Source organism: Panulirus ornatus, chromosome 24, assembly GCF_036320965.1.
Source record: "Panulirus ornatus isolate Po-2019 chromosome 24, ASM3632096v1, whole genome shotgun sequence".
Classification (NCBI taxonomy): Eukaryota; Metazoa; Arthropoda; class Malacostraca; order Decapoda; family Palinuridae; genus Panulirus; species Panulirus ornatus.
In genome coordinates this window covers 15,731,037-15,756,843 of record NC_092247.1, presented here as the reverse complement: position 1 = coordinate 15,756,843, position 25,807 = coordinate 15,731,037, and the positions used below count along the sequence as shown (strand labels likewise).

General features: G+C 45.2%; 1 long non-coding RNA gene across 2 annotated transcripts in view; it reads right to left on the bottom strand.

Annotated features, from left to right (window-relative positions):
• Window positions 1–887: 887 nt before the first annotated feature.
• LOC139756983 (uncharacterized) overlaps window positions 888–25,807 on the bottom strand; it is a 101,380-nt gene continuing 76,460 nt past the window's right edge. Inside the window, exon 3 of one of the 2 annotated variants that reach the window (XR_011714475.1) lies at window positions 888–1,363. This is a non-coding gene — a long non-coding RNA (uncharacterized lncRNA). Of the gene's footprint in view, window positions 1,364–12,605; window positions 12,788–25,807 lie in introns of those variants that run through there. The other variant, XR_011714476.1, reaches the window with a different exon arrangement.

Genomic DNA, 25,807 nt, shown 5'->3' with positions numbered 1-25,807 from the left:
TTTTTTTATTTTATCAGACCTCTCAGGCTGATAGCTTGTTACAAAACTGGTTTATCTCATAACCTTACAGTGAACATAATCACAGATAAGCTGTCTGCAGTTGTAGTTTCTGCAGCATCAAGAGTAATGAGTACAGCGAACAGTTCAGTTTGTAGGGTAGATACTCAATCAATATTCTAATCTTCCCTTATCTTTTAAGATTTGCCTGATTTACAATGGTAGCACTTTTAGCAGAGATGTGAGAGTAATTGACTTTCTACGATTGTTTGGAGCGTCAACAGCTGTTGTGACTTGTTAGCAGCATATATCATTGAAATACAGATAGAAAATGGTAAATAAATGATACGTACACATTCATATATAATAAGTTATTCGAGAGAAATAATATGATATATGCTATAAACTATATATTATAAAGTATACCGGTTTCCCTTGGGAGACCAAACATGCTAAATACATCACTGTTCTCTCCCCGGGAACTATAGTGAACAGGGAGAGGCCATATAGGGAGAGGTTATATAGGGAGAGGTTATATAGGAAGAGGTTACGTAGGGAGAGGTTATATAGGGAGAGGTTACATAGGGAGAGGTTATATAGAGAGAGGTTACATAGGGAGAGGTTATATAGGGAAAGGCCACATAGGGAGAGGTTATATAGGGAAAGGTCACACAGGGAGAGGTTGTATAGGAAGAGGTTACATAGGGAGAGGTTATATAGGGAGATGTTACACAGGGAGAGGTTATATAGGGAGAGTTTATAAAGAGAGAGGCTACATAGGGAGAGGTTATATAGGGAAAGGTCACATAGGGAGAGGTTGTATAGGGAGAGGTTACACAGGGAGAGGTTATATAGGGAGAGGTCATATAGGGAGAGGTTATATAGGAAGAGGTTACGTAGGGAGAGGTTATATAGGGAGAGGTTACATAGGTAGAGGTTATATAGGGAGAGGTTACACAGGGAGAGGTTATATAGGGAGAGGTCATATAGGGAGAGGTTATATAGGGAAAGGTCACATAGGGAGAGGTTGTATAGGAAGAGGTTACATAGGGAGAGGTTATATAGGGAGAGGTCATATAAGGAGAGGTTATATAAGGAGAGATTAAAAATCATCTTCGTGATGCTTTCCACACCCGACACGTACACACGACACATACCATCTGACACTTCACAGATTGAAGGTTGGTCTTCTGCCATGAACCACCCATGACTGTCCGATCCTCATCCTTGCTAGAACCACTTTTGTTTCTCGTGTGGCGTGAAAAACCGTCACCCAGCTGCTCAGGACATCTTTAATCTGTCGCAATTTGTTGTTGCTGATCTGCTTCCGTCTTTTCCCCCATTTGGTACACAGACTTTCTCTTATCTGTGTGGAAAAAGAAAACGAGCGTCAGGGGTGGTAGTGGTCGCTGACTTTGCCTGATCATCATCACCTCGTTCACGCCACGGATGCCAATATGAACGGGAACCCAGCGTCGAGCGGACATCAGTGCAAAACAGTCTTAGATTTTTCCTCACCACAGAGTGTGATGAGTTCAGTCTGTCCACGACGACCTGCTGTGCTTGCGAGAATGTCGCAGCTTTCCAGCTCCTTGGTTACATTGCCTGCTGAGAGATCAGCGTGGAGCACAGCAGTGGACATGAGCTGCAGGAGAGATAGGCCACCGCTACGAGTAGGTTGTGAGTGAAGCACAATTGAAAGTGACAAATGGAAGGTGAGAAAAAGTATATGAAGACTCGAGTACATACCCTTGGCATGATATACATGCATGCACAGAACATCAGACTGGAGAGTAACAGTGTGGTTTCAGAAGTGGTAGAGAATGTATGGATCAGATGTTTGCATTGAAGAATGTATGTGAGAAATATTTAGAGGAACGGATGGAATTGTATGTGGCATCTATGGATCTTGAAAAAGTATATGATAGGGTTGATAGAGATGCCTTGAGGAGGGTCTCAAGAATATACAGTGTGGGAGAAAAGCTGATAGAAGCAGCGGTAAATCTTTATCAAGGATGTAGGTATGTGTGCGAATAAGAGAGTGAATGGTTCCAAGTGAAGGCTGATCTGCGGCAGGGGTGTGTGCTGTCACCATGGTTCTTTATTTTGTTTATGGATTGGGTGGTTAGGGGGTTAAATGAGAGAGTCTTGGAGACAGAGGAAAGTATGCAGTCTATAAGGGATGAGAGGGCCTGAGAAGCGTCATATGATGTTTGCTGATAATATAGCATTGGTGGCAGATTAGAGTGAGAAAGTGCAGAAGTTGGTGACTGAGTTGTGGGAGCGTTTGTGAATGGAAGAAGCTAATAGCAAATGTGAATAAAAGCAAGGTTATCAGTTTAGCGGAGTTGAGGGACAGGTTAGCTGGGATGTAAGTTTGAATGGAGAAAAGTGGAGGAAGTGAAGTGTTTTAGATATCTGGGAGTGGACTTGGCACTAATGAATGAAACCACGAAAGTGGAAGTGAGTCATAGGGAGGCTGAGGGGACGAAGTTTTTGGAAGCACTGAAGATTAGGTGTAAAGAGAGAACGTTATCTGCGAGTGCAAAAATGGCTATGTTTGATGGTATAGTAGTTCCAACATTACTATATAGATGCGAGACATGGACTATGGATAAGACTGTGCGAAGGAGAATTGGTGTGTTGGAAATGAAATATGTGAGGACAATATATGGTGTGAGATGGTTTGATCGAGTAAGCATTGAAAGTATGAGAGATGTGTCGGAATAAAGACAGTGTGGTTGAAAGCGCTGAAAAGGGAGCGCTGAAATGGCTTGGACATATGTGGGAAGAGAATGAGTGAGGAAAGGATGACAAAAAGGAAAATGTCAGAAGTGGAGGGAACAATTCGAACTGGGAGACTAAACTGTAGATAGAAGGATGGATTGATAGAAATGGAAAGGATAGCGGGGCCTGGGTCTTGACAGGGAGCCGTGGTTTCGGTGCATTGCACACGACTGTTAGAAATTGAATGTGAGCGGATGCGATTTTCCTCATCTGTTCCTGGCGCTACCTCGCTAACGTCGGAAACTAAGTATTCAGGATCGCTTCCGTCCTTCTCCTGCTGGGTGAGACACGTACCTCCTCCTCCTCCTCCTCCCTTGACGTCCCCCTCGTTGCCTCCTCATTATCCACTTGCCCCGCTTGTGGTCCCCACCGCGCTGAGCCACCGCTGCCCCTGGCTGTGGACACCACGACCCACCTGAGTTAGGCGTCATGTACTGTAATATTCCAGCATGGTACTTTCCTATTTGACTTGTTACTCTAAAGTGAGAGGGTAAGTCCTGTCCATCCCCCAGCCTCAGCCTGCTGACGGTACTGTCAGGTCTTCCTCATGCCGACTGGCGCAATGGCGACAGCTAGTTTTCCCGCAGCGTCTTCCTCTCTCTCTCTCTCTCCGAGAGTGACATTTGCATCCTCATAAACAGAGAGGTCCTTTGTGTCTCTTCACTCTCCCTCGGGCAAGAGCTCACTTTACTGTCCTTGTCTTCATTCCCCTTCTCTCTCCTCTCCTCCCCACGACATTTTCACATTTTTACGATGTTCCGTGAAACATTTTTGACATTCTTGATACCCCAAGGCAAGTCTACACTCACTAAGGCTCGTCTACAATCCCTAAGGCTAGTCTACACTACTTAAGGCTTGTCTACACTCCTCAAGGTTAGTCATTAGCAGTCTCTCGTAATTTGTGTGTGCACAGCTGATGACCTCCTTTGAGAACTGGTTTCTGCTATAAACAGACTGGTGACACAGTCGATCAGGCAGGCACGTTTGTTTTGTGTTGCGGGCGTAGAGGCTGGTGACACTCAGGGTGAGGCTGGTGACACTCACTCAGGGTGAGGCTGGTGACACTCACTCAGGGTGAGGCTGGTGACACTCACTGAGGGTGAGGCTGGTGACACTCAGGGTGAGGCTAATGACACTCACTCAGGGTGAGGCTGGTGACACTCAGGGTGAGGCTGATGACACTCACTCAGGGTGAGGCTGGTGACACTCAGGGTGAGGCTGGTGACACCTAGCCACCGTGTATGCGTCACCTGGAGGGGTCGCTCATGCGATAACACATATAGACCGTCTTCACTACCGTTGTTCCTGCTTCAGCTGAGTCTGGCGTCCTATCAAGATCAATGGAGAAATGTCGCTCTAGTCTTCCTCCTCCTCCTCCTCCTCCTCCTCCTCTTCTTCTTCTTCTTCTTTATCCTCCCCTTCTTCTTCTTCATCCTCCTCCTCTTCTTCATCATCATCATCGTCATCATCTTCTTCTTCTTCTTCTTCTTCTTCTTCTTCTTCTTCTTCTTCTTCTTCTTCTTCTTCTTCGCCTACTTCTCCTTTCTCCTCCTCCTCTTCTTCTTCTTCTTCTTCCTCCTCCTCCAACTCCTCCTTTAACTCTGCCTCTCTTCATGTTCTTCCACCTCATTAGTTTCCTCCTTCTGTTCTTTCCCTATGTTTCCCTCTTCCTCTTCCTCTTCTTACACCACTCTTCAATTTTCCCTTGCTGCTGCTGCTTTCTTTGTATTTTCCTCCCTTTTCTCATACACAGTGTTGCATCAGGACGTTACTGCACGACTTTAGGAGTGTTGAAGTGATGGCCGGAACCATCATACACCCTCCGTGTCAGATCTGTTGGTCTTATTTCGCTTTATTACAGCTTGGTTACCAGTCTAGACTTTGTCCTGTGTATACAGCAGTGTTCTGTATCAGTACAGCCTTCCTGTGCATACCAGTGTTCTGTATCAGTACAAGCCTTCCTGTGCATACCAGTGTTCTGTATCAGTACAGCCTTCCTGTGCATACCAGTGTTCTGTATCAGTACAAGCCTTCCTGTGCATACCAGTGTTCTGTATCAGTTCAGTGTTCCTCTGTATAAAGCAGTGTTCTTTATCACTACAGTGTTATCATGTATACACCAGTGTTCTCTATAGTGACATCCTGGTTTTTTCATACTTGCCTCTGTAACATTCCTTTTCCAAAGATTCCATTGTTAACTTCTCTGTCTCGACCTTCATCTCTCTGCTTATACCTCCATGACACTCAATATTAGCGATACCAATGTTTCAAAGTGAAGAGACGTGGATTTTGTTTCGGTTCCGAAAGCCTCAAACATTAGAGCAGCTTCAGATGTGGACCGACTCCTGCAGGTGGCAATGATCAATGCTTCTCTCGGGGGTCTTGCACACTCCTTCTCGACGGAGGTCACTCAAAAGCAGGTCGCTTAATCAACTCGTCCCTTCTCAGTTTGAATACACTTTGATTCAGTAATCTCTCTCTCTCTCTCTCTCTCTCTCTCTCTCTCTCTCTCTCTCTCTCTCTCTCTCTCTCTCTCTCTCTCTCTCTCTCAACGTCCACACACCACCTGACAGGTCAGAGCCGCGCATCTCAGGTAGGAATGCCAAGGGTCGTATACCACCAGCAGTTCAGGGCCCCACGCCTCTGGTGAGAGGTCATGGCTGCACAGCTCCAACAGAGGGCCATAACCACGACAGAATGACCACACACACACACACACATTACTGACCTCAGCGCAATAACAGTTCTTCCCTTAAATGATAAGAATCATTATCAATATTTATACAAGGCAGGAATTTTGTTTACCTAACATCCGTCCATCATTAATATCTTGAGGCTAACGATACGACACTTGAGATCAACACTATGACACTTGAGTATAATGGCTTGGTCGAGTATGATGACTTGGTCGAGTATGATGGCTTGGTTGAGTTTAATGGCTTGGTCGAGTACAATGGCTTGGTCGAGTATGATGGCTTGGTCGAGTATGATGGCTTGGTTGAGTATGATGGCTTGGTTGAGTATGATGGCTTGGTCGAGTATGATGGCTTGGTCGAGTATGATGGCTTGGTCGAGTATGATGGCTTGGTCGAGTATGATGGCTTGGTTGAGTATGATGGCTTGGTCGAGTATGATGGCTTGGTCGAGTATGATAGCTCGGCCGAGTATGATGGCTTGCTTAAGCGTTCGTGTCTCACACAGTCATGGAAAATCATGGAAAGCATGTTTCTTAGTCCAGCCTGCATACCTGTCTTCACCAGACAAAACCAAAGAACACAAGCATGAATACATTTTCTACGCATGTGGATCCAACGCCACAGGAAGGCACTGGAACCCAGAGGCACATTCTTTGATTCTTCCAACTGTGCGACAGCTCTGCAGTACCTGGATGCATGTATCTACTGCGGATTTTCGCAAATATCATAGAATATTGACAATAAGGATGTCCTCCAGTAGTACTGCGTCATGAAGTACTGAATACATGGATATTATTGACTATAACCATAACAGGAAATGGACTGCAAACCAATCTTACAATAATGAAGCCAACGACATACGTGCGCGGCATTTGGAGTTTTCATCGTCTCATTTGGTCTATGATCTTCGTGGCGAACGACCTTGGAGTATCTTCAGCAATGACCTTAGAATATGGCACACAACATCCTGCTTACGACAGAGCCAATAGGATGTCAGGTTTCAGAGCGAGACATGGTGACTACAAAACAAAGGATGTGATCGTTGCTTACTCATTTTTTAATCCCTGGTTAGACCTCATCTACAGTGCGACGTCCAGTTCTGCTTCCGGAACCTGGTCAGTGCTAAACAGACACTTGAACAAATTCAAAGAAGAGCAACTAAATTAATCCCTTGACTCAGAAATAAGCCTTATTAGGAATGGATTAAAGATTTTGATCTATTCTCTCTCTCTCTCTCTCTCTCTCTCTCTCTCTCTCTCTCTCTCTCTCTCTCTCTCTCTCTCTCTCTCTCTCTCTCTCTCTCTCAAAAAAGCGCAGACTCCGACGTGGCGTGAGAGAAGCGTTCGAAAAAATGACAAGTTCGATAACGCATCATCCAAGACGGCAAGTTTTCAGCACGATGCAAAGCTCACCAGTGGTGTACAGCTCTCGCCAGTGCTGCACAGCTCTCGTCAGGGCTGCATAACTCCCGCTAGGACTGCACAGCTCTCGTCAGGGCTGCATAACCCCCGCCAGGGCTGCACAGCTCTCGTCAGGGCTGCACAGCTCTCGCCAGTGCTGCACAGCTCTCGTCAGGGCTGCATAACTCCCGCTAGGACTGCACAGCTCTCGTCAGGGCTGCATAACCCCCGCCAGGGCTGCACAGCTCTCGTCAGGGCTGCACAGCTCTCGCCAGTGCTGCACAGCTCTCGTCAGGGCTGCACAGCTCTCGTCAGGGCTGCATAACTCCCGCTAGGACTGCACAGCTCTCGTCAGGGCTGCATAACCCCCGCCAGGGCTGCACAGCTCTCGCCAGGACTGCACAGCTCTCGTCAGGGCTGCACAGCTCTAGTCAGGGCTGCACAGCTCTCGTCAGGGCTGCACAGCTCTCGTCAGGGCTGTAGGGCTCGCAGCATCTGCACAGCGGAGCACAGCTCACCACAGTGCGCAGTGCTACACTATTTCCTGATGAGGGGGAGAGTACGTAACCCTCGACCTCCACCACACCAGCAACTCACAATGGAGGTGGTGATTTCCCCCTCCTCCTTCATCCACCCCCTCAGGTAACCACAGGCTGTTGCGTCGATGACGGGTCAATAACAGGTGTGACGTCACACCGCGTTTGTGCATAATCTCAAAGAATCAAAACAAACGCTGGACGGAGCGCGCGCGTCATGAATGGCCGATGCTACGCTCGTTTTCCGGGGAGTTGTTAACAGATGGCGCGGCGGCGGGCAGGGTTGAGTGGTGCAGGGCGGAGCTGTTGGCGCCGCTGGAGGCGACGCTCGTAGCCTATATGCCCGTCCATCATAGGCTGTGGCCCCGCCAGACATATACTATTACGTGATATACGACCGGCGGCCACAACCGATACTTGTATATTTACGAGAGCGGTGTGTCGGACGCCTCCAGTCACGGCGGCGGTAGGAGGAACGTACGACAACGCGTCGCCGTCTATTGCCAGCCCGCAGCCCTCCGCCCCCTCCGGTGGGAGCGACTCCTCACCTTCCATACTCGCCATTTGGCCCGTGAGTTTGCCACGTACATCTGATACAACACCGCACCGCAGACGTGGGTGAGGATGAGACGTCTGGAATAGAATAACGGAGGACATAGTACATTCAGACAACATACAGATATGGAAGAAATGCCTATGATAGTAGAGAATGTTCAAGAGATGGGGCCCTACGAGTGTACATCTCCCTCCAATAAAGTACAAAGAAGTAGTCACACACACACACACACACACACACACACACACACACACACACACACACACACACACACAACACACTTCAAAACTGGTCTGATATACATGGATGACTGATGCAGTTCACCTCGAGTAAATGTGAAGTATAAGGATGACACACAATGAAAGAAGACGCTGATATGAGTATCATGTAGAAGATGAGCTGAGCTGCAGGAAGGAATATGTGTGTGAGAGAAACTGAGAACTGGACATCGTCCCAAACTTGTCTCTAGGAGTATAGTAAAGGAGGAACTGGCTATTGTCAAATATCAGAACCATAATAAAGTACAGTAAATGAACATGGAAACCTTCAGCAAGTTGTTTAAATCCTGCGTGAGGCCAAAACAGGAATATGCTTTTCAAGTTTGGTCACTGCGATCAAAGAACAAAGAAGTGATAGAGAAGGTCTAGAGGAGGGTCGATAGAAAATGGTGCCAGAACTGAGAGAGTTGAGTCGCAGAAAGAAGTTTAAGGGCACACATTAATCCACAATGGAGGAGAGAAGAGTAAAGGGCAATTTGATCACAACTCTTAAGTATTTAAACCAGCTTGATTACAGTGAACAGTTTGCGAGGACAGTACAACCAAAGGCCACTGTATGATGCTAAGTAAAAGCAAAATTTAGAAAAATGTACGTAAATAAGTACGATATAATCAACACAATAGAAGCGGATAAAAAGAGTGAAACTGACTATCGACACTGAATGTGGACAGCATATGGATATCTAAATGGTTGTCTGACGGTAGAAAAAGGCAAAGAGGTGGACGCCCCATGTGTGGATGGCTCCTTCCCCGTACAGTACAAATAAGGAACTACACATACACCAAAAAAAAGATCAAATGTCTGATCGGCTTTCCTACGACCCCTCTCACCTAACTGCCAAAAATACGAGCCTCAGTGAGGGCATTCGTTGATAAGATAACAACCACTGCGTGCGTTATCACCATTACAGATGAAATATGCTGCCATTTTACAGATAAACATACACACACCATTTCTAAATCAACTAATTTTTTCCCACGTACCGACTCCGGCCACTGATCACTGGGAACGGGAAGTTATCAACATTATATCTTCCCTTGAGACACTGTGGATGAACAGTCACATACAAATGTGTGTGAAACACGACCTCACCTAACCCCACTGAACACAATTTCAGACCTTACTTTTTTCTTCCCCCGCTGAAGGACTGCAGTGCACGAATCTATAAGTCGTTTGTCTTATAAGTGACCATGTAACCGGAGGTGAAAGGTCACGGTGCTATATATTTTACCCTCACTAACCGTGAATGGGATGACACATCCTCACAAGGAGACTGAGAAAGAGAGAGACTCTTTAGCCATATCGTTTTGGATGATTCCATACTTTGGACCTCACTTTAAATCATCATTTTCTTTTATTTCACTTAATTCTACACCTTTGTCTCACAGCAAGCCGTCTCTCCCTGCCCGAGTACCTCCTGTTCTCCTACTGTGAGAGTAACTTGCTCAAAACATTCACGCGACCCCACATCTTGCCTGTGTCAGCGGCAGGAGTAGCAGCACACGTACTCCTAGGGTGTAACCCTTCCTCCTCCTCCTCCTCCTCCTTGCCCTGCTCGCACTTGGCCAAGTGGCGTGAAAACAGGGTGTCGCAGGTGTTATTAGCGTTTATAGCGTGTCGGCGAATCACTGGGTATTACGGGCGAGTCCGTATCATTAGCATTAAACCGTGCTGCCCTCCCGCTGGCATCCGCCCGCGCTGACGACCCAACAGCTGACGTACTGCACCTTACAGCCAACACTGACGACCTGCCGAGGCCACACCTTCAGATCTGCACCTGACGACCCGCTGGGGCTAAGGTGCCGCCACACCTTGGAGGTCGGAAGAGGAACCAGTGTTACTGTAGACTGGAGGAACAGACGTAGGGAATAGATCGTGTGAAGTGAAGCAGGAGAAACAAGGGAAGAAGAACATGCTGGAACAGAAATGGACACGTGTACCTTAACACCTTGAAGCACGAAGGAACAACCCTTGAACACGACGGCACAACCTTTGAACACGACGGTATAACCCTTGAAGCACGACGGTATAACCCTTGAACACGATGGCACAACCCTTGATGCACGATGGCACAACCCTTGAATACGACGGTACAACCCTTGAACACAACGGCACAACCCCTGAACACGACGGCACAACCCTTGAACACGACGGGACAACCCTTGAGCACGATGGCACAACCCTTGAATACGACGGTACAACCCTTGAACACGACGGCATAACCCCTGAACACGACGGCACAACCCTTGAACACGATGGCACAACCCTTGATGCACGATGGCACAACCTTTGATGCATGATGGCACAACCCTTGAAGCACGACGGTACAGCCCTTGGGTATGGTGATCTGAACCTTTGTCTTCACCCTTTAGAGTCATATCAAAGCTTCTGGCCCTTGATACTGAAAGTCCCCTACCGTCATGCTCAAGAATCTTACCTTTACACCGAAGACGTTGATATCGTCATGCATTCTGCAGTACGTGTGTCAAACGCCACCTCAGTGGCTCACTAATGGACAAATAAAAGAATTGGGCCACACGAGGAACTGTCAACATCCAACTGTACGCCGTGCTATGCTTCGCCAGAGTTTTGAGAATACATTGCTGGAGCTCAGAGAAATCTTCGTCAAAGCTTTGCGAATACATCACCAGGACTTCTCGAATACATCAGAACTTTTCGAATACATCACTAGGGTTTTGTAAATACATAACCAGGACATTAAGAATATATCACCAAGACTCTGCGAATAAATCACCAGGACTTTACGAATACATCAACAGGACTTTGTGAATAAATCACCAGGATTTAACGAATACATCAACAGGACTTTGTGAATAAATCACCAGGACTTAACGAATACATCAACAGGACTTTGTGAATAAATCACCAGGACTTAACGAATACATCACCAAGGCATTACGAATACTTGGCTGCCATCATCCACTCAGGCTATACAAGATGGAGTTTCAAAATCATTGTATCATGATGTGACTTTCTTGTATCTTTTTTCGTTTCCTGTTCATATAACTTCTTAAAAGGATAATTCATCATCCTAAGAAACTCAGAAGACAAGTGTTTCAAGATACTAAAGGCACAGCGAGTGAACGAAGGCATGCAACGAACGAAAGTAAAAGGAAGCCGTAACTAACTAAACGATGATTCTTTTTTGGGAACTAACTGGCAATTTAGGAAAATTATTAGTGTACCGACCTCGCAGATGGAGTAGTCTTTCCTGGCGGTTATTTATGGTCAAGTTCTCAGGGAATCCGGTGAGCTGGCACGGTCCCTTCTGCCACGTCTGAGGAAGGCTGAACGGCTAGTGTGCTGACGAAATATATGCATCACAAAGAGACGACATGAGATGCGTCCATGTGTAGTTAACGTGACGTTTATATCTGTGGGTGTGACGGATGAGTGGTCGCTGGGATAGAACGGACGAAAAGGGTGGATAGGATGGATGGAGAAAGTAGATGGAAGGCGTGAGAGGAGGGCGGGAAGGATAGAGAAGCGTAGTATGATTAAGATAGGCAAGGCGGGCGTTATAAGGCAGGAGTGGCTTTGGATAATCTTTGACCTTAGCATCGGTGAATACAAGAAGCTTCGCACGTATGACTGCCTTGAGAAGCTGTATTACCTGACCCACGTCGTGGAAATACAAAAGGATTTGATAGAGACATAAACAAACACATATACGACAGATGAAGATATCAATATCAGGAGGTCTCTGGTCCAGGGGCTTGTAGTAAGAAAACAACAGTTTAAGCAACTCTTGATAGACTGGGAGCTTAACGGCATAACATAAGGAATACAAAATCTTGGAAGATATGTCCAGGGACACAGAGAGACTTTAATCTTAGGATATGTTAGTGTTGGGTTAATACACCAGCTTCATCTGAGGGGATATGTTTGCTGACGGTGACAAAATACCAAGAATGCTTTCTTTTTTTTTTGTGCCTGGGTAAACACCTACAGTAGCCTCTAGAACTGTATGCCAGCCTTGTTGAAAACCTGCAGTAGCCTCTACAACTCTATACTAGCTTTATGAATACTACAGTAGCCTCTACTACTGTATACTAGCTTTATAAACACTACAGTAGCCTCTACAACTGTATACTAGCTTAATAAACACTACAGTAGCCTCTACAACTGTATACCTACCTTGTAAAAAGTGAAGGGAAAAAGAGCACTCTTGCGTTAGTCATTTCAGATAACGTTCATCATTGACTGAGTAAGAACACAAGGCTCCACTAACACCTTCCTGGCATCTCCCATCTAGCAGAAAAAGTCATTTCTAAGGTAAATACATTTCAGGTTAATGACACCTGTCTGAAACGCTCGTCAGAACGAAGTGACCTTCGTAGAACTTCAGCTCTGCTGAACAAACATCCCTTTATCACAGATCCAGAGGTTAATAACACAAGGTCTACAATACGATCTACGATATCTGTGCTATAGGGAAGCAACAGAGCTGTGTGGTTGAACGCAAGGCGAACTTTTCGAGCGTTCAACTAAGCCAGGGCGAAGTGAACTTCTGATCTGGAATGATTGGAAGTTTTCAGTCATGAAGAAAGAAGCTATTATTCTGAAAAGAAAATAATTTTTGATCAATAATTCATACCGGGGTTGACATGCTGTCAGTGGACTGAATGAGGCATGTGAAGCGTCTGGGGTAAACCATGGAAAGCTGTGTAGGTATGTATATTTGCGTGTGTGGATGTGTATGTATATACATGTGTATGGGGGTGGGTTGGGCCATTTCTTTCGTCTGTTTCCTTGCGCTACCTCGCAAACGCGGGAGACAGCGACAAAGCCAAAAAAAAAGAAAAAAAAAACTTTGACTCTGTTGTTATTAGAAGTGTTCGAGATAAATCAGTACTACAGATTTAGTGAAAATCTACGACGATAATCTTAGCCTAGAGGGAAGCACTGAGATATATCAAGTTTCTTTGCTTGCATCGAAAGTCAAGAATATCCCAAGCCTTTGATGAATCGATATATTTAGATGTTTCCCTAATAACCAGAATTACTGTGAACACATTGATCAACAGAATAGTGCCTCCCACTGTCACCACTGGGAATTTGGTAATTGTATTCGCTTAACTCAATCTAGAACCATAAAAATGGAGATGTTATATAACACAAAACTATATAAAGTAGCGGGTAGGTTGGCCATCCTAAAACACATATATACTCACACGGATGTTGGTTCTGGGTTGGCTTGTTGTCATAACTCAGTAAAATTACGGTTCGTGTCATGGAAGACCCGGGAATAAACGACGGTGAAGGTGACAACTGAAACTCTACACACCGCAAGCAGACATCGGCAAGCGACGCTCAGCGGCGCAGAAGACGACTGTAGAAAATGTTGGCCAAGGCGATCAATCGACGCCACTTCGCCTCAGCGGCGCGCGGAGCACCGTAAGCCTAAGACGATTCGGTTGTTATATGGCTGTTAAGTCCTGTACACGAGCAATTGTGGGCCTTCATATATTTCATGATGGTGATAGGCGATAAATATATCTCCAAAGATACTCCTCATGCTGGGGGCAAAACAATGTTTTACTCCGCTCGAAATTACAGAGATCAAGCAGAGCCAAAGGCATGTATCTCTATATACTTATATCACGACAAAGACAATACCCAGGTAAGTCTGGGATATCAGCCCAAACCCTAATATGTTTAAGGGTACTGGATTCCTATGGCGTGGCAATAGGCTGAGGAGCGATGCTCAGATACAACTTATAAATCTAATAAAGCCAAATTCGATAACGAACGAGACGTCTTTCAGTCTGTCGTGCAACATACGGACGAAGGTCTAGATTAGGAGAAAAAAAAATAAAAATGTTTGAAATATCCCGGAAACTGAACCGAGGTCCCAATTAACCCAGTCATGGGAGATGGGAAGCGTAACGGCAAACGTAAAAAAGAGAATTGAACGATAAAAAAAACAGAAGAAACAGATTAGTTCATTCCTTCCGAAGGGATACGAAACTAAAGTTATAGAGGAAGGCCCAATTTGGATATAAATCTAAGGAGAATATATGATCCTGTGAAACTTGCCGATGGCTGGGGTGGTGTGTGTGTGTGTGTGTGTGTGTGTGTGTGTGTGTGTGTAGCCTAGGAGTGGTCGAGCGGGAGTTAGTTAGTGACACTGGCGACAGTTACCCGCCTCGTACACCACCAGCCACCTCTCATTCCGGCTCAATCGCTACTCATTACACACGACCCGCCTTTAACTGGACCACCGCCTTAACATTTTGTACGTTAGGGCGAAGTGATAATGACACTGGAAGTAAAAGCGACCATGGAGACACTGGGACTCACATTTTTTTTCTTCTTACCCCCTTTTTTTTCCCCCCCATGTCTTTACCCTGAGGGATAACGTGGGGGAGGAAGTGTTTCATAGGTGACTATAGGTTTGGCCAGAGGAGGGGCGTATCACAGCTATTGTTATGCTGAGCGGATGCTAAATCATGTGTATCTAGTCATTGTGTTCATGTCGACCCACAGAGACGTTCCATTACGGACATACCTTGTAATCTATCGAGCATTTACAGCCATCGCTCTTTGCTGTACAGGACTCTGGCACAAGTTTCAGACCACATACACTAATCTGACAACACAGCAACGCATGCGAGAAAATATAGCGTGAACATTATGCCAGGATGCAAATGTACATGAGAAAATCACAAAGGCCTGAAGGTGGTATAAATAAACTATAGAATACTAGTCAAATCATTAGTTGATTAGGAGCGTACCAGTACCTTGAAAGCATAAGATACTGTGAGGCAAAGAAGTCATATGAAGGCAGCTAAAGACGGTAATACACAGAAGAAAAGCGAGTATTTACACTAATTATAAAGCCCAATGGGTGTTACCGGACTCCGCCTGCACTAGATTACACCGTGAGTGAAGGTGTACCTTGGGAGAGGCCGTATTACTGGGAATACAACCTCATCAAAGAACTTCTAACTCCAAAGGAGTCTACTTGTCCATGCAGCTGAAAGTTGCGCACAGCCTTGGGCTACAGGAGCCTTTTAAAAAGTCTTGGGTAATACTAGGAACTCTTTCAGAGATGTTGTTTATGGGCTAATTACAATGATAGACAAACTAAGGTTTGCTTTGCAAAGTTTACAAAAACATTCTACCCCTCTATCATAAACCGAGAACAACTTGTCAGTTGTTATAATACACATTACAGTCGCCTGACAGCACAGCTAACCCAACAGGACCTGCAAATCACAGTATGAATGTACCACAATGTACCAATCAGTTATTGTTTATGGTCAACATCCTGGTCCCCAGCTTACTCTGTGTAAGTTGTACGCTTCAACTAGGATTACAAGTTTCCTAAGTCCTCAGCAATTTGGTAATACTGCTATTTTTTGTGTCACTCGCTGCCTCGAAAGTTTCTTGGTCTTTATCTGTCCCCAGATTGGAGAGAGGCAAGACCCCTGTGGCTCTCATCTTCGCTAGGTTCACTTTAGTGTTCAACCTAGCCATTCGTAATATAATCACAACCAAAGTCATCCGAGGAAGGCTGCGGAGAAATCATTTCATGCCGACTACCTCAGTGGTCGTCGTCAGGTTACAGACTTCCAGGGGAACCCTTTCCACCTTCCAGCCTCTCATATACGACGTCCCATTGGGTACCATGAAGGGTCTGTTTTATCTCTTTCACACTGGCGCTATGGTGAATGTAAATGCTCTACGGAAGTATGTTGACTATGGCATTAGTGGGATTAAAATTGGTAACAACTCTCACGTCTACATCGCCTTCCAGAAGACCCTTAACAGCATCCAGAATGGGATCACTGCCTGTCATGTCACCAGCCAAACTATAACTACAACACAGCCAAGCACGTCAGCCTTGCCCTCACACTTCATCCACCCTTGCCTGTCTCATTAGATCGCACAGGTCTCCAGGTTGTTCAGTCGACCCTTCTTTTCTGTGTCACTCTGGACAGCAAGCCAAGCTGGAGGGAAGACGTCAACTTCATCATCCATTTCCCAACTATCGTCTCTACAACTTCCTCTGACTCAAGAAACTTAGCCTCACAGCTCTTGAACTCCAGAGCATCGACACAACTTTCAAAATTCCAGAATTCATTCATGTTTCCCTTGCTTGGCCTCCATCCTCATCCACCATAAAATAAAGCAGAGGTGCAGAAAAGGGCACGCAAGATCAATCATCGTCCTTCTTTACATCACCTACCACGAGAGACTTAACAGCTACACTGGTCCTCCCAACTTTCTCTTTCTCTGAGAACCTTCGTTCCCATATCGTCGTGCACACTGCTACAAGAGCATCCTCATCTAGAACCTTTATACACCTTAACCACGATCAGTAGATTCCAACCCCAAGAACTATGTAAAGGCTGCCTGTTTACTCTCCTCACCTGAAATGCTTAGGTACATGTGAACATGTCAGACATTTTGCCATTGAATTTTCGACAACAACTAAGCCCTGTGTATCAAAACTTGATCGTATGTCAGTGCCTCGAATCATAAGACGTGACGAATTAACTAAGTGGTTTGGCAGTTTAAACTACTGATTAACGGTATTACGTATGTGATTCGATAGCAGTTAGGTGATTGGCTGAAATGGAACATGAGACAGTTACGGGACTGGTGTAGGAGTGACGGGCAGGTGAAATGGTAGGGACGCAGGTGGACTGAAGCAGAGCATATCAGAGGGTCATGTCGGGGCAGCGAATCAACCCAAGATCCAGACAACAGTGTTCATTTTCCCTCATATTTTCCCTCGCTGCTTTCACACGTGCATCAGGACAGACGATATGCAGGCGTGGGAGAATGGCAAGGTGGTTACTGAACAAGGCCAAGACTTGAGCCTTGCTCCTACCCACGGGTCAACATTACCTCCAGTAATTGTGAGATGTCTTATGTCTGGGATTGTCTGTCATGTTTGTTCCATATTTTGTTTGTATCAAACGTATTATAAATGTTAGCGTTCGTCATTTTGTACCGGAGATATGTTATAAACGTTGGCGTTGTTGAAACTATTTTATTTGATCTGGTTTCCCAAGACGTCAAAGATTGTAAAGTCAAGAAGTTGGCGGTGACTGGAGTATGGCAGGAAGTATATATGGATGATCTTTATCTTTCGTTTTACACCTGCACCCAGTGTGTGTGTGTGTGTGTGTGTGTGTGTGTGTGTGTGTGTGTGTGTGTGCGCGGAGACCAGACGATCTCCTACAAACAGCCATTGTGTGTGGAGACCCAGTCTCCTGTAGACAGCTGGTGGGTGTGTAGACCTGGTGTTCTCCTGTACACAGTTAACGTGTTGGGCACCGTGTGTTCTGTAGGCATCTGGAGAGTATGGGGCTTCAAGCGTCCTCCTGTAGATAGCTGGTGTGTGTGTGTGTGTATAGATCTAGCATCATTTTTCTTCAGCTTCTGTGAAACTGTGTTCTTCAGTACCCGTGTCAGGCAATATACCCATCTTTTCCCTGGGAGGGATCAGTCTACCCTCTGCCATTTAGTTCCAGTTAGTAGCGTATTGTAAGTCCTAATAAACATGCAGCAACCACGAGATGCTAGGTCAGTGGTCGATGTGCTTTTCGGAGGGTGTCCGAGAGGCTCAGGTTCGAATCCCATACTCCTACTGTCGTAACTCCCCGACTCCCGTGAGGTAGCCGTAGGACCTCTGATCAAAGGAACGGAATCTCACATGCGATTATGTTACATATACATTCTTTCTGCCTTCCTAAGCAACGGCTGTCACAAAGGGATATGTCTGCTACATATGTCGCTACATATGTCGCTACATATGTCGCTACACGAAGCCTGACAGACAACGACTGGCCACATTAAGCTTTCCTCACGAAGAATCTTAATTTTGATGGTATTTTCTCAGTTTAATTACTATCATAATTATAACCTTCAACAATACAGAGGCTCTGGCCAACCAGTGTCAACCATTCCTTCCATCCCAAGAGACTGCACTGAACTGTGAATATGAAAAAATGAAATTGAATCATTATCTAGCACAACCTAAGTATTGCTATGAGTAGGAGGGTGTAGGGGGTAGGAAGGGGTAGGGTTTAGGATGGAAAAAGGGGGGGGGGGGTTCCCCTTAAGAGCGCTCTACCCTTGTATTACTCCGGCAGAGGAAACCCTTATGGCCAGCCCACCCTCCTTATGAGATGATTACACGTGTACCCGAGACTGAAACATCAGTGAGATTTCCTGTTCTGCTCCTGCTGATGTGTGTGTGTGTGTGTGTGTGTGTGTGTGTGTGTGTGAGTCGTGGGGCCCATCACACCTGGAGTAATGGTTTCATTTGTCCTCGTGATGGCTCGGCAAGCTGTAGGTCCCGGTGTTTACTGCCAGCCAATACGCACAGTTCAAGCGTAATAGAGCGTCAGATTACCGGGTATGAAGTCATATAATCACTGCCTCAATGTAGAGTTCTGATCTGATTTAGAATGGCTAAGTACGAGGAGTGAGCACTCTCAAAGAACGCATTCGCCCAGATGGTCGCTGGAAGTGATACCGGATCGTAAAGACACTGAGTTTGTCACTCAATGTTCATGGTAAAAGCGATTTATAATCAAGACGATAGTGTAATCAGAGGGACGAGTGTGTGTGTGTGTGTGTGATTATTGTATGATACGGGGAGGAGATAGGGTTTTACACTTCGTGTTGCCCCGTCTGTAACCTTGTACACAGTGCTATATTTCATCCTCATGTTCTACACTCACACACACACTCTCTCTCTCTCTCTCTCTCTCTCTCTCTCTCTCTCTCTCTCTCTCTCTCTCTCTCTCTCTCTCTCTCTCTCTCTCTCTCTCTCTCAATGTTTCCCGCCCGCCTTATGACAGATACCCATCGATCGATCAGTCGCACAAGGGAGGAGGAACTGCTAGGTCGTATGTGAATCTGTGGCCCTGTTCGGGATTCTAACCCGGGAATATTAGACTTTGAGTTGCGATGCTAACCACCGCATTATGGAGAACAGTGTGTGTGTGTGTGTGTGTGTGTGTGTGTGTGTGTGTGTGTGTGTGTGTGTGTGTGTTGGACTTTCGTACTTTCCCACACCCGGAACTTGTGAAGACTTTCCCTCAGTAGAAGGATAGTAAATATCATGATCCTTTCATTCGTCAACCTTACGATTTATAAGCCCCCACTGTTATCACTGCAACATACTTTACATTTCTTTCCTTAACTCCACTGTACACGAGAACATAGTACCTTAATTCTTTACAAGTTTCTTTTATCATTTATTTGGTTTTTACCAGTCCAAGAATATCTAGATTTCTCTCCTTCATTAGTTGTGTGAGTACTGTTTGTATCTGTACTTGTGCTAAAAAGAATCTTTGCCCTTAAAGGCATTGACCTCTCCTTCCACACAATCCTCAGTGCACTCTGGACTCTTGCCCCCTCACGCTCCCAATAGCTCACTTTAGCTCATATAATTCCATATGTTGCCGACCTGGTATCATTTACGCGCCTTGGTGTTCCTCAGACCACTTCCGAGGCTTCCTCTGGGGGCCTCGTGTGCCGGGCCAGCAGGACCTGTCTGGTCTAGTTTGGCTCCTGAAGGAACACTAAGCTAGGATCCGCCATTCGCTAACCAAGGGAAGTGTCCAGATGGGATCTATCTATTACATCCTAGGAGTCTTACAATATCCACCGAAAATGGTGTCCACATTGCATATCTGCCTCATCTTATCCTTGTTCAAACTCCATACCATCAATGCATCGTCGTATTTGACTCCTGGTGTTCACATTCACAATGACATACGTATGTCATCTGCGTATCGTATCTCAAGAGCTTCCCTGAAGAATACAAATTTCTCGTAACGTTAGCCATATGTGATCAAGAGCAGTGTAGACAGGACGCGTTTCTTCTGATCTCACGCCGAATTTCAAACAGGTCAGCAGCTGTTATGATCATTACTTGATTTAAGCAGACTGTCGTATGGTTTCTTCAAAATGTTTCTCACTGTCAGCAGCTTCCTAGTAAATCCATAATACTCGGCAGCTGCCGCGTCACATGACTGCTGAGCGACCGTTGGCACCTTAGGTTTTGATAACTGTTTCTTACCTTACGCCCCCGAAGCTTTGGAACTCTACCCCTCTCGTGTCTTTCCCTAACTACTATGACCTGTCGCTTCATAAAAGATTTTTCACATCCTCTGAAATTAGTACAAATTTCTCTTCATCTCTTGTTTCTCCCTTTCATCAACTTTCTTTATATCTCAGTTGAGCTCCGGCCTTGATGTGGCCTTGTGTCCGTGAATGGAGCCACGTATATAGGAAAAAGGCTTCAAGCCTCCTCAGTGATTAATTATTAAGCATTGAAGTGCCTTTCCCAATCAAAGAAAACGATATTCAGGGGAAACATTAACCTTCTGTCCCTTTCCTAGTCACTTGCCTTGGAGCAAATGTAGGGACGATCACACACCTATAGACTTAAAACCCACCACTTCCTCTCTACCCGCAGCGATCCGCTGATAATCCCTGCTCCCGTTATGCAAGACGTAATAACAAAATTACACTTCGCACCGTCATCAAGTGAAAGGCTTGATGTAGGACACTTAAACACACCCCTGAAATAACGTAATCACCACAGAGACACAATGGAATTACTCAGAGCTTGAGTGGACAACACACTGTAACTAACTTCTGTAAATAGAGACGAAAATAATGAGTGGGATAAATATGCCTTGTAGTTAAGCTGATGCACGCACAAATACACTCACGCGAGCACTGTCCCCTCTCACACACACACACACACACACACACACACACACACACACACGCATACGTATAGGCCACCGTGATGCAGTGTTCAGAATTACTAATCCAGAGTGAGCAAGGGGCCTTTATGGGTTCGAATCCTGGACGTAGCCCACACTCAATGCAGCTGTTCATCCTCTTCTCGGGGCTGGTGGATAAAGGAGTACCTGGCTTAGGCGAGGGTGTGTGGTATTTCTATACACACGCAAGAGTAAGGACATGGTTTATATATATATATATATATATATATATATATATATATATATATATATATATATATATATATATATATATATATATATATATATATATATTTTTTTTTTTTTTTTATTATACTTTGTCGCTGTCTCCCGCGTTTGCGAGGTAGCGCAAGAAAACAGACGAAAGAAATGGCCCAACCCCCCCCCCATACACATGTATATACATACGTCCACACACGCAAATATACATACCTACACAGCTTTCCATGGTTTACCCCAGACGCTTCACATGCCTTGATTCAATCCACTGACAGCACGTCAACCCCAGTATACCACATCGCTCCAATTCACTCTATTCCTTGCCCTCCTTTCACCCTCCTGCATGTTCAGGCCCCGATCACACAAAATCTTTTTCACTCCATCTTTCCACCTCCAATTTGGTCTCCCTCTTCTCCTTGTTCCCTCCACCTCCGACACATATAACCCCTTGGTCAATCTTTCCTCACTCATCCTCTCCATGTGCCCAAACCACTTCAAAACACACTCTTCTGCTCTCTCAACCACGCTCTTTTTATTTCCACACATCTCTCTTACCCTTACGTTACTCACTCGATCAAACCACCTCACACCACACATTGTCCTCAAACATCTCATTTCCAGCACATCCATCCTCCTGCGCACAACTCTATCCATAGCGCACGCCTCGCAACCATACAACATTGTTGGAACCACTATTCCTTCAAACATACCCATTTTTGCTTTCCGAGATAATGTTCTCGACTTCCACACATTCTTCAAGGCCCCCAGGATTTTCGCCCTCTCCCCCACCCTATGATCCACTTCCGCTTCCATGGTTCCATCCGCTGACAGATCCACTCCCAGATATCTAAAACACTTCACTTCCTCCAGTTTTTCTCCATTCAAACTCACCTCCCAAATGACTTGACCCTCAACCCTACTGTACCTAATAACCTTGCTCTTATTCACATTTACTCTTAACTTTCTTCTTCCACACACTTTTCCAAACTCAGTCACCAGCTTCTGCAGTTTCTCACATGAATCAGCCACCAGCGCTGTATCATCAGCGAACAACAACTGACTCACTTCCCAAGCTCTCTCATCCCCAACAGACTTCATACTTGCCCCTCTTTCCAAAACTCTTGCATTTACCTCCCTAACAACCCCATCCATAAACAAATTAAACAACCATGGAGACATCACACACCCCTGCCGCAAACCTACATTCACTGAGAACCAATCACTTTCCTCTCTTCCTACACGAACACATGCCTTACATCCTCGATAAAAACTTTTCACTGCTTCTAACAACTTTCCTCCCACACCATATATTCTTAATACCTTCCACAGAGCATCTCTATCAACTCTATCATATGCCTTCTCCAGATCCATAAATGCTACATACAAATCCATTTGCTTTTCTAAGTATTTCTCACATACATTCTTCAAAGCAAACACCTGATCCACACATCCTCTACCACTTCTGAAACCACATATATATATATATATATATATATATATATATATATATATATATATATATATATATATTTTTTTTTTTTTTTTTTTTATACTTTGTCGCTGTCTCCCGCGTTTGCGAGGTAGCGCAAGGAAACAGACGAAAGAAATGGCCCAACCCCCCCCCCCATACACATGTACATACATACGTCCACACACGCAAATACACATACCTACACAGCTTTCCATGGTTTACCCCAGACGCTTCACATGCCTTGCTTCAATCCACTGACAGCACGTCAACCCCTGTATACCACATGACTCCAATTCACTCTATTCTTGCCCTCCTTTCACCCTCTTGCATGTTCAGGCCCCGATCACACAAAATCTTTTTCACTCCATCTTTCCACCTCCAATTTGGTCTCCCTCTTCTCCTTGTTCCCTCCACCTCCGACACATATAACCCTTGGTCAATCTCTCCTCACTCATCTCTCCATGTGCCCAAACCACTTCAAAACACACTCTTCTGCTCTCTCAACCACGCTCTTTTTATTTCCACACATCTCTCTTACCCTTACGTTACTACTCGATCAAACCACCTCACACCACACATTGTCCTCAAACATCTCATTTCCAGCACATCCATCCTCCTGCGCACAACTCTATCCATAGCGCCACGCCTCGCAACCATACAACATTGTTGGAACCACTATTCCTTCAAACATACCCATTTTTGCTTTCCGAGATAATGTTCTCGACTTCCACACATTCTTCAAGGCCCCAGGATTTTCGCCCTCTCCCCCACCCTATGATCCACTTCCGCTTCCATGGTTCCATCCGCTGACAGATCCACTCCCAGATATCTAAAACACTTCACTTCCTCCAGTTTTTCTCCATTCAAACTCACCTCCCAAATGACTTGACCCTCAACCCTACTGTACCTAATAACCTTGCTCTTATTCACATTTACTCTTAACTTTCTTCTTCCACACACTTTTCCAAACTCAGTCACCAGCTTCTGCAGTTTCTCACATGAATCAGCCACCAGCGCTGTATCATCAGCGAACAACAACTGACTCACTTCCCAAGCTCTCTCATCCCCAACAGACTTCATACTTGCCCCTCTTTCCAAAACTCTTGCATTTACCTCCCTAACAACCCCATCCATAAACAAATTAAACAACCATGGAGACATCACACACCCCTGCCGCAAACCTACATTCACTGAGAACCAATCACTTTCCTCTCTTCCTACACGAACACATGCCTTACATCCTCGATAAAAACTTTTCACTGCTTCTAACAACTTTCCTCCCACACCATATATTCTTAATACCTTCCACAGAGCATCTCTATCAACTCTATCATATGCCTTCTCCAGATCCATAAATGCTACATACAAATCCATTTGCTTTTCTAAGTATTTCTCACATACATTCTTCAAAGCAAACACCTGATCCACACATCCTCTACCACTTCTGAAACCACATATATATATATATATATATATATATATATATATATATATATATATATATATATATATATTTTTTTTTTTTTTTTTTTATACTTTGTCGCTGTCTCCCGCGTTTGCGAGGTAGCGCAAGGAAACAGACGAAAGAAATGGCCCAACCCCCCCCCCCATACACATGTACATACACACGTCCACACACGCAAATACACATACCTACACAGCTTTCCATGGTTTACCCCAGACGCTTCACATGCCTTGCTTCAATCCACTGACAGCACGTCAACCCCTGTATACCACATGACTCCAATTCACTCTATTTCTTGCCCTCCTTTCACCCTCTTGCATGTTCAGGCCCCGATCACACAAAATCTTTTTCACTCCATCTTTCCACCTCCAATTTGGTCTCCCTCTTCTCCTCGTTCCCTCCACCTCCGACACATATATCCTCTTGGTCAATCTCTCCTCACTCATTCTCTCCATGTGCCCAAACCATTTCAAAACACCCTCTTCTGCTCTCTCAACCACGCTCTTTTTATTTCCACACATCTCTCTTACCCTTACGTTACTTACTCGATCAAACCACCTCACACCACACATTGTCCTCAAACATCTCATTTCCAGCACATCCATCCTCCTGCGCACATCTCTATCCACAGCCCACGCCTCGCAACCATACAACATTGTTGGAACCACTATTCCCTCAAACATACCCATTTTTGCTTTCCGAGATAGTGTTCTCGACTTCCACACATTTTTCAAGGCTCCCAAAATTTTCGCCCCCTCCCCCACCCTATGATCCACTTCCGCTTCCATGGTTCCATCCGCTGACAGATCCACTCCCAGATATCTAAAACACTTCACTTCCTCCAGTTTTTCTCCATTCAAACTCACCTCCCAATTGACTTGACCCTCACCCCTACTGTACCTAATAACCTTGCTCTTATTCACATTTACTCTCAACTTTCTTCTTCCACACACTTTACCAAACTCAGTCACCAGCTTCTGCAGTTTCTCACATGAATCAGCCACCAGCGCTGTATCATCAGCGAACAACAACTGACTCACTTCCCAAGCTCTCTCATCCCCAACAGACTTCATACTTGCCCCTCTTTCCAGGACTCTTGCATTTACCTCCCTTACAACCCCATCCATAAACAAATTAAACAACCATGGAGACATCACACACCCCTGCCGCAAACCTACATTCACTGAGAACCAATCACTTTCCTCTCTTCCTACACGTACACATGCCTTACATCCTCGATAAAAACTTTTCACTGCTTCTAACAACTTGCCTCCCACACCATATATTCTTAATACCTTCCACAGAGCATCTCTATCAACTCTATCATATGCCTTCTCCAGATCCATAAATGCTACATACAAATCCATTTGCTTTTCTAAGTATTTCTCACATACATTCTTCAAAGCAAACACCTGATCCACACATCCTCTACCACTTCTGAAACCACACTGCTCTTCCCCAATCTGATGCTCTGTACATGCCTTCACCCTCTCAATCAATACCCTCCCATATAATTTACCAGGAATACTCAACAAACTTATACCTCTGTAATTTGAGCACTCACTCTTATCCCCTTTGCCTTTGTACAATGGCACTATGCACGCATTCCGCCAATC